This window comes from Microcaecilia unicolor, chromosome 12, assembly GCF_901765095.1.
Source record: "Microcaecilia unicolor chromosome 12, aMicUni1.1, whole genome shotgun sequence".
Lineage (NCBI taxonomy): Eukaryota > Metazoa > Chordata > Amphibia > Gymnophiona > Siphonopidae > Microcaecilia > Microcaecilia unicolor.
In genome coordinates this window covers 4,382,879-4,393,734 of record NC_044042.1, presented here as the reverse complement: position 1 = coordinate 4,393,734, position 10,856 = coordinate 4,382,879, and positions in this window count along the sequence as shown.

Sequence of the window (10,856 nt, the reverse complement as noted above, 5' to 3'; positions counted from 1 at the left end):
AAAGCCTGCAGCACCAGACCTAATTTTTTCTGTTTCAAAATACTTACGAATCACTCTTAATTTTTTTTAACACATAGAAAGACTTGCTAATAAGAAACTTTGGAGCTCATTTTTAATAGAGAAACATGTCCAAAAAGTGGCATAAACCTGCATTTGGACGTTTTTCTCACAAAAAGTCCAAACTGGTATTTTCAAAACCAATTTTTAGATGTTTTTCTATGATGTGCATTCAAATCAGAAGGGGGCATATCAGGGGTATGTTAAAGGAGGGATCTGGGCATTCCTAAGACTTGGACGTTTTTCAGCCATAATGGAACAAAACAAAACCGTCCAGGACTAAAACTAAGAGGTTTTGAGCTAGATCTGTTTTTATAACAAGGCCTAAATGATCACATAACCACTGGAGGGAATCAGGGGTGACCTCCCCAATACCCCCCAGTGGTCACTCATACCCTCCCCCCCCCCCACACACACACACAAATGTGAATACAAATATGATTTAGCAACCTCTACGACTGCCTCAGATGTTAGAGCCAGGTCTATTAGAGCAACATGCAGGTCCCTGGAGTAGTGTAGTGGTCAGTGCAGTGCATCATGGAGTGGGGGACTGGTCCCTATCTCCCTCTACCTGTCACATCTGTGGGGGAAACTGTGAGCCCTCCAAAACTCAACAGAAACCCATTGTACCCACATAAATGTGCCCCTTCACCTACAAGGTCTATTGTAGTGGTGTGCAGTTGTGGGGCGCTCAACACACAAGGGAGCGACTGTGAGATGCGTACTTGGGATCATGTTTTTGAAGTCCACTGCAGTGCCCTCCTAGGGTGCCCCATTTATCTCCTGGGATGTCTGGGAGACCAGTCTACTAAAAATGCTGGCCCCCTCCTCCATCCCGATGGCTTTATTTTCTACGTTTTTCACTTGGACTGGGGTTTGTTTGTTTTTTAATGGACCAAAAACCAAAATGTCCAAAGCACAAAACCTTTTTAGAAACAGTATTTTTGAAAACAAAAGATAGACATTTTTCTTTTTTGAAAATGGACTTCTTTCCTATTCAGATTTTGGACGTTTTTGCAAAACGTCTAAATTCAGACTTAGACGTCATATCGAAAATGCCCCTCTTTATACTTGGTATGAAAATGTCGGCTGTGGGATTAGCCAGTTCATGTTGTTTGCCCTGTGAAGGACAATTTGAAAGGCAGTTCTGCAGATCGAGCCGTACTGTACAAACCCACTTGATTCATGAGGAAACCTGGGCTCATACAGCCCACTGGGTCAGGAGAAGTCTCAAAGGCAAGGCTGGGCAGGGTTTGCACTTGTGACATCATTTTGAAAATTTGAGTGCATGCATGTTTTTTAATTTATTATTTTTAAACCATTCTATTTCAGCCTTTTCAGCAACTGTTGTTACAAAACTGATCACAACATCCAAAACTGCAAAACATAATAAAAACCCAATACCATGAACTTATACGGCAATTATGAAACAAAAATGCAAATCAGGAAATAAAAAAACAAACAAACAATAAAAATAACACACAATGAGCAAAAATAATAACCTGAGTTGAAAAGACAAAAATAAGCGTGTTTTCATCCTTCCTTGAAAATATTGGAGTCGATATTGAGAACGATTGAACCAGGCGGGAGAAGTTTCTGCTCGGATATATTGTGCTCAGTTGGCCGTCCGCTGATATTTGGCAGCACTTCTCTAAGCTGCGCACTGTCTATCCGAGCAACGCCAGGGCAGTCTGGGGGCACAAAACATAGTCGTATCTCTGCCCAGTTAGGTATGTAGGTGTTGACACTTAATATCGGTTGACATTCACATAGGGGGAAGTCTATAACAGGTGCAAAATGTTGGGTGCTAGTTCCACACCAAATTTTCACTGAGAAAAAAAGCGTTCTAACAGCTATGAGGTGCTGAATCAGGGAAGAAACTGCAAATCCGTGCAAAAACACAGTTACACACCCATTTATTGAATAGTGGCTAAGCATTTCCATGCAGCTGTGCATGGGGGTGTGGCCGTGGGAGGGGCTTGGTCAGGTGAGGGATGTTCCCTTAAAATGCTCACACTTTCAGTGCAGCTGTGAAAGGGGGTGTGGCCATGAGAGGGGCTTGGGCAAGTCAGCAGTGTCCCTTAAAATGCACTCACTTTCAGTGCAGCTGTGCAAGGGGGTGTGGCCATGGGAGGGGCTTGGTCAGGTCAGTGGTGTTCCCTTAAAATGTGCACATTTTCAGTGCAGCTGTGCAAGGGGTGTGGCTATGGGAGGGGCTTGGTCTGGTCAGTGGTGTTCCCTTAAAATGTGCACATTTTCAGTGCAGCTGTGCAAGGGGATGTGGCCACGGAAGGGGCTTGTGCGGGTCAGGAGTGTCCCTTAAAATGTGCACACTTTCTGTGCAGTTGTGTAAGGGGGCATAGCCATGGGAGAGGCTTGGGCGGGTTGGGATGTCTCTTAAAATGTGCACAATGTTATAGACTTGGGGAGGATCTATGCCCAACTTATGTGCCGGGATTTACACCTGGTTTAAGTTAGTGTAACGCTGCGCGCCCAAAGTTGAGTGTAAATCCCGGCACTATTCTATATAAGGTGCTGATCCCAGAACCCCCTTTATAGAATACAATGTATAGAATTTCCCCCATAACTTCCAGATCAGCCAAAGACCTGGATATTAAAAGCTGATGCCCCGACATGGAGTATCCAGGTCTAATTCTACACCTGATGCAACTAATAATATTCACAGGTTTTCAGGCCAAAAGCATCCCGTGCAAGTCAGATGCAAGTGTTTAAACTAAGGCGAAAATAAGCAACACCGCTTTCCTGGCATCATTTTCAAAGTGAAAATACGCCTGTACTTTTCCTTTGAAAATCTGGCGAAAACTGCACAGTGAAAAGTACCTGTTTACTTGTTCCCAATCAGTGCAATTATCAGATTACTCTCATTAAGTTCTATGATTGGATCTCATGTAAATAAATACTAGTTAAGGTGGGATTAGGCTCTGCACTGAATGATTTGCACACAGCTAGGATAAACTTTGAAAGTGACACAAAATGCCTAGTCACTTTTGCAGACACATCACAGCTCCTGATCCTTCCTCCTGAATTGTTGAAGGAGAAAACTTTCTATTTTTCTGTCCTTTTTTTCACAGGAAAGGACACATATGAGATTGCTGGGTGGATCCTCCAACAACTTGTTTTTGGTATCCTACCCACCTCAGGTTTTCAGTACATGTCAGGTCAGGACCGGCCTTTCACTAAGCGGCCTAGGTGTCTGCCTAGGGCAGCACAAATCTGGGGGTGACACTAGCACTGGTATAGCAGTCATCAGCAGCATGAAATCACAGTGAGAGCTGCCAGCATGGGGCCCTGAGTAGATGTGAATTCTCAAGGCTTTCTGGGCCTTAATCCCTCCAGGAAGTTTAGAAGGGGTGGGACCCAGCAGGCACTGAGTGCATGTATCTGTTCAAGGCCACGCAGTGGCAGCTCTCACAGTGCTTTAATGCTGCTGGGAAGGGTGCTGGTGGCACAGCAGAAGCTCCAGCAGCAGTGAGAAAGGGTAGGAATGGAAGAGGGGTGATGCTGGAACTGAAGTGGGAGAAGAGAAGGGGAAATGCTAAACACTTGGGTAGCTAGGATAGAGGACTAATGATGGACACTTGTGGGGAGAAGAGAAGGGGCAATGCCGGACTCTTGGGTGGTTGGGAAAAGAGAGCTGTAGGGAAGCTGGACATGCTTCTATGTTTCTATGAAAGGGACGGGACAATGCTGGAGGATAGCGTTTTAACCGCTCTTGGGGAGAGCATGGCTGGGGCATTGGATACCCTTTGGCCAGCCTTGTGTCAGGGAGTCTAAGAGGGTCTTACTTGAGATGTGTTTTTATCTAGGTATACATGTGGGTTCTAGAAAGATCCCTCCTTTAGTTCTATATAGAACTTCTTGTATTATTATTTCTAACAGGAAGCTGCTCTCCAGTGGGCTTCTGTGACTCTTCCATCTCTCAGCCCATCCCCTCTGAACTGCATGGGAATCTTCTGCCTGCAATGCTACCATGAGAGGACAGTGCCTCAGCATCACAGTTTCAACAGTGGGGATTGCCAGAGCCTGCAGCCCTCCGCTAAACCCACAGGAGATTATTACCCTGACCAAGAAAGGGATCTATGTCAGATCTGTGAGTTCTTGTACCAAGTAAAGCGCTGCCGAGCCCGGTACTCGGACCAGGTTCTGCTTGGTGGCCGGACAACCCCGGGTTTCACCTGCGCTGACCGCTGTTCCCCAGAGGTTGAGCCCCTAAGTGCGGGCGGCCTGCAGGGCTTACGAGATGGGAGCAGGAAGCGGGGTGATGAACGTGACGGCCAGACAGGCAGCAGGCAAGAGAGTAATCAAGGTACAGGCAGAGTCAGTAGGCAGGCAGCAGACACAAGAGTAATCCAGGTACAGGCAGAGTCAGTAGGCAGGCAGCAGACACGAGAGTAATCCAGGTACAGGCTAAGTCAGTAGGCAGGCAGCAGACACGAGAGTAATCCAGGTACAGGCAGAGTCAGTAGGCAGGCAGCAGACACAAGAGTAATCCAGGTACAGGCAGAGTCAGCAACGAAGAACAAAGTAGAGGAGAAGCACATTACTGAGCAAGTAACACCTACCAAAGTAGAAGCCGAAGCATGGAGTCCAGGGAGAGCTCAGCTGATAAAGTGCTGGCGTCTGACATCAGCAGGGAGATGGGGCACAGCCATAGGACAAGAGCAGGGGAAGGAGGAACCGGAAGACCAATAGGAGAGAAGCAAGGGAAGCCAGGCAGAGGAAGAGCAGACCTAGGTGGGTGGAAGCAAAGCAATCAAGGAGCCTGGAAGCCAGTTAGAGAGGGAGAGCAGAAACAGGTGCATGGAAGGAAAGCAGTTATGTTGTGGTCAAATGAGGTAGTTATGTGTCAGGCATCATGAGGGTCGAAGGAAGTGAAGATTACGTATTGTCCAGTTCGATCGTTGGTTATGCTGTGTTGCTGGGTGTGGGCATTAGGAAAGGAATGGAAAACACAAATGAGGACGTTATAATGCCTTTGTATCGCTCCATGGTGCAACCGCACCTCGAATATTGTGTTCAATTCTGGTCGCCGCATCTCAAAAAAGATATAGTGGAATTAGAAAAGGTGCAGAGAAGGGCGACAAAAATGATAAAGGGGATGGGACGACTATGAGGAAAGGCTAAAGTGGCTGGGGCTCTTCAGCTTGGAGAAAAGACAGCTTAGGGGAGATATGATAGAGGTCTATAAAATAATGAGTGGAGTGGAAGGGTAGACATGAATCATTTGTTTACGCTTTCCAAAAATACTAGGATTAGGGGGCATGTGATGAAGCTACAAAGTAGTAAATTTAAATCGAATTGGAGAAACGTTTTCTTCACTGAACGTGTAATTAATCTCTGGAATTTGTTGCCAGAGAATGTAGTAAAGGCAGTTAGCTTAGCAGAGTTTTAAAAAGGTTTGGACGACTTCCTAAAGAAAAAGTCCATAGACCATTATTAAATTGGACTTGGAGGGAATCCACTATTTCTGGGATAAGCAGCATAAAATGTTTTGTACTTTTTTGGGGATCTTGCCAGGTATTTGTGACCTGGATTGGCCACTGTTGGAAACAGGATGCTGGGCTTGATGGACCTTTGGTCTGTCCCAGTATGGCAACACTTATGTACCCTCCAGTATCAGGATGGAACTGGGAATGCAATGTTTTCCCAGGAACTACAAGCACAAGATGACAACTGGTAGAGTCATTTTTAACAAGAATTTCCCACTGTACTTTTACACTGGCTGATTTCATGTCTCACTCAGAGTGACTGTGATGTCATAACTCTACAGAGAAGCTCATTCCTAAGGAGTTTATTATCCCAAATTTATAGACTTCAATTCCTCCTATATTTTTGTATCAAAAGCATTTATTTGGAGCACTCTATTTACCATATAAACTACTATGCAAGATCATAACTCATTACTTGTAATCATATTACAAAAAAAAATGCAGGCAAAGAGTAGCCCCTCCCACTACACTCCTCACAAGACTGTTGAAAGATATCACAGCAGCCATTTTGAGAATAGAGTCATCATGGGCAGGAATGACAGGGAATCGCTCCTGCCTCGACTACACCTCTAGAATGGTCATGTTTTAAGGATATCCAAAATGAATATGCATGACCATGATTTGCATACACTGCCCTGTTATATGCAAATCAATGTCATGCATATTCATTGCGAATATCCTGAAAACCTGACTGGCAAGGAGGTATTCCAGGCCCGACTTGGGAAACACTGCTCTAGACCACCAAGGACTGTAAGGCAGGCCTGAGAGGGGCCTAAGGATGGGTGGGCAAGCACTTGGGGAGGGTCTGGGATGGAGGGCAACGTCTGTTCCTAGGGGGTGGGGGAGGGAGGGAAACAAAGGGGCAAAGAACAAATTTTCGGCTTCTACTGAAAAAACACAGTCATTTTTGGCCAAAACCAAAAAACATGGCCGTAAAATTACGATACGCTTTGGGTCGAAACCGGAATCAGGCCGAAAAAGGATTTGGGGCTGGTTTCAGCACTGTAACTGAAACCCAAATTCAGTCTGCCTCTATAAGGCCTCTGGAATGCATTGCCTGAAAGGCTTCACTTAACACAAGACTATCTCTACTTCAGGAAACAGGTGAAAGCTTGGCTCTTCAACCATGCCTTTAATGGAAGAAGTAACTAACTTGTTAGTCTCACTCACACACACAAGGAGTGACTCGGGCTGCACATACTGCAGCGGGACATGTTTATCCACTCCTACCCTAGCTGAGATGATATTTAACCATCTCTCTGACCTCACGTGCAACTTTCTTCAAATCAATCGCCTTACTTTCTAATTCTTCCTACTTTCTTACTCATCTATATGTTACAACTTTGCCTTACCCTTCACTACCAATTATAATGTTCTAGTACATATTGTGTTGTCATTGCAAGTAGTATACCATGCCATACTTTGTATTGTTTTTGAATATTTTTACTGCTCTAATTGCCTCCTGCTCATGTTTGGACTATTCTTACTGTACACCGCCTTGAGTGAATTCCTTCAAAAAGGCGGTAAATAAATCCTAATAAATAAATAAGGCACACACAGACAGGTGGCACAGGGCACATTGCCCAGTACTGGCACAGACCACAAGATGCAAGTGGAGACCGGCTGGTGAATTGATGTTATATCTACTTCCTGTCTCTCTTTATGCCATCTCCCTGCTTTGTTTTTAAGCTATTTTCCCCTCCTTTCTTTTCTCTTGATTCATCTTCGAAGGACGCAGAGGTAAGACGCTTTGAGTTCAGGAGGCTCCCAGCTGAGGTAGCCATAGAAACAGACCATCTGCTTTTTCAGGTCACCATGCCCATAACCTGACTTTGCCCACCTCCAAGCGAGAACTGGCAGGACCCACTCTCCTATGTACCAGGCCATTTGGTATGACGTTTTCTTTAAGATGCCAGGCCCACTGGCTGTTAAATATTTCAAATAAAACCATTTTGATTTGTTAATAGAAATTTAAAGGAATCTGCAGGCTAGACAATGATTTGCATAATAGTTAAATTTCATATCCAGACAAGCGTTTGTAACAGTGTTTTAGAATAATAAAGGCCTTTTTAATCCTGCTGTTCCGTGTTTACACTTTCTACCGCTGCTCCAAAGCAGAAATTGTCAGAATTTAGCACTGAAACCTTTAATGCAATAATCCATTGTGAATACCAATGTGAAATAAAAGGCTGCTTGGGGAGCTCTTTGGTAGCGCTTATTAAACAGCTGCAAGAACAAGATTCTGTTTAGCTCATTTATTAGGTAGTGGCTAAGTTATCTGACATCACTCAAGGGCTGATGCACAAAGGTCGCCGTTAAAGCCGCCAGCCGCGGGTCTGTTTACCGAGTCGCAAGCAGTGACCCATGCAGCAAGTGAGCTGCTTGGAAATTTAATGGCAACCTTTGTGCATTGGTGGTTGGAAGTGCCTAGCACATGTGCAGAACAGGATCCCGAGCCAGGACAGGGTGGGGGGGGGGGGGGGGGGGGAAGAGCTCCTGCACTCACAAACAGCTCATCTTCATCTTCGGGACAATGGAGCTCCTGCATCTGCCTGTGGCGGTGGGGAGAACAGTCTCTGAGATCCTTATCAGCAGAGCGCCGGAAGGAGGGGAGGGCTCCCTGCACCAGGCCAGGGGGTGATCCAGAGGCAGAAAGAACCTGAAGGGAGAAGGGAACTGGACAGTTCAGCCCCTGCGTTGCCAGCGTGGATGAGGCAGGCTCCCCTCCGTCAGCTCCTGACCTGCTGTAAAATCTAGCTCATTAAAGGCAGGGGCTCCTCTCTGTGCATCGCAAGGAATGCTCATTATAATACTAATGAGCTCATTGTAATACATTTGCATATGGTTCTCGATAGCTGCTACGGCAAATGGTTAGAGCCATGCAAAACCCCTTTGTGCATTAAACGTTACATGACGCTTGCTTTAGACCAGCTACAACTAGTCTAAAGCAAACGCAACCATGGTAAGCTTTGTGCATCGGCCCCTCAGTCTCTTCCTGTGTGACTGGTTAATGACTAATTTAGTACACCATATAGAAGATCTCCACATCAGCTCAAGTTCAAATCATTGCACAGAAGCAGCCGTTACCTGCATCCTCCCTCCCGCATCCAGCTTTCACCCAAACCTAGACTTAAAGCTATTTATCACCTGCAGCGAAAAAAAAATTGTTCATAAGCTATTGAAAAAGAGACTCAGACCTGTCACAAAGCCTATGGGGACAATTTCATTCTTGCCCCAGGCAGCTGACATTAGGGGCCCCGCTGGCAATGGAGATTCATTTCCAGGCTGAGGTTCAAAGCTGCAACCAACACTGTTGTCCTTCTGGTCCAGATCTTTTCTGCCAGCGTAGCTGAAAATACGGGCTTCCTGGAGACGACCGAACCTGCTACCTGCCATCAAAGGCTTGACTCCATCCACTCACCCGAGCTGGGACCTGTCTCCAGATCTTCTGTGTTGAACTTGGTTGCATCAAAGAAAAGAAAAAAACCCTAAAAATCATACTTAGACTAGCCCTTGAAAAGGAACACAGCGCCCACAGAAAAAAATGATAAAGAAAAGTAGTGAACCACAGCCACTGGCTTCCAATGCCAGGCCACAGAAACACTCGCCACATGTAATTAGATGCAATGTAGCTTCGTGAATGACATCTGGCCTTTCAGGACTCATATTCAAATATGATATCCAAAGTAGCGTTCAGGAAGGAGTGTAAATTAGATTCTGCAGATTTAATTGAACACTTGTACCCTTCACGTACTCTTTCACTTGTGATTGTTTTAACCCCAAGTGTCAAAACGTACAAATGTTTTACAATTTCTAAAATTCTGTTGATGCATTTTTGAATAATGTTTGTGCCATATTGAAACATCTTTGTTGGTTCAGCGGGTAAATCTTGCACACTGTCTCCTGACCCTTTTTAAACACAAGCACAGACCTGTCAGCTGTCTTGCATTACACACGAGACTGATGCTGACATGCAGTAAGCCTGTTCTCTTACTCCTTTGGGTACTGGATTAAAGAATTACAATTTAAATAAAACCAAAGAAACTTAAATATCATTATGCTGCTCCTTTCATTTGCAAAGCAATACAACACTCAATGCTTTCCAGATTTCTACCACTCAGCACAAGGGGATCCTTCACATGCTCATCCTCAAATGTGGTATATATCATTCAATGCAAAAAGTGTGAAGAAGGGTGCTATGTCGGACAAACCTGAAAATTAAAACATGCATATCCAGGAAATGGAATTACAGTATTTGAAGGAAAGTGTCTTGACTACCATGAGGTCACCGAGGCCTCCATAAACAGAACTGTTACTTGTCATAACACGGGGGGAAAGAGTAAACCTGCTTTGAATTTAGAAAATGATGACAGGGACGGGGCAATGACAGAGAAAATAGAACAGCATATATTATCAAAATAAATATGGCGAAAGGACGGAATCTTACAGTAAGCATGCGGGTACATAAGGTACAAGCAGCAAGAACAGAAAAAGAGGTGCTTATGAAGAATGTATTTTGTGATCTAATGTTAAAAGTTTGTAAAGGATTCGCACAGATACTGCAACCAAATCCTATTACCCTTTATTTATTTGTGACATTTATATCCCATATTATCCCAAACAAGTTTGAGTTCAATGCAGCTTACAATAAACAGTATAGGATACATAACAAAGAATAATTCATAAGAAAGTAATTTGTTGTAAGAATCCAATTTTACAATACAGTATCATAAACATACTGGGATAACTATGGATATTTAAAAATCTATTATGAATGAGAAATTGTACATGAAACAAAGAGAAAGTTAATCGTGCATAAGTACATAAGTATTGCCATACTGGGAAAGACCAAAGGTCCATCAAGCCCAGCATCCTGTTTCCAACAGTGGATAATCCAGGTCACAAATACCCGGCAAGATCCCAAAAATGTACAAAACATTTTATACTGCTTATCCCAGAAATAGTGGATTTTCCCCAAGTCCATTTAATAATGGTCTATGGACTTTTCCTTTAGGAAACCATCCAAACCTTTTTTTAAACTCCGCTAAGCTAACCGCCTTTACCACATTCTCTGGCAACGAATTCCAGAGTTTAACTACACGTTGAGTGAAGAAACATTTTCCCCGATTCGTTTTAAATTTACTACATTGTAGCTTCATCGCATGCCCCCTAGTCCTAGTATTTTTGGAAAGCGTAAACAGACGCTTCACATCTACCCGTTCAACTCCACTCATTATTTTATAGACCTCTATCATATCTACTACTACTACTACTACTACTTGACATTTC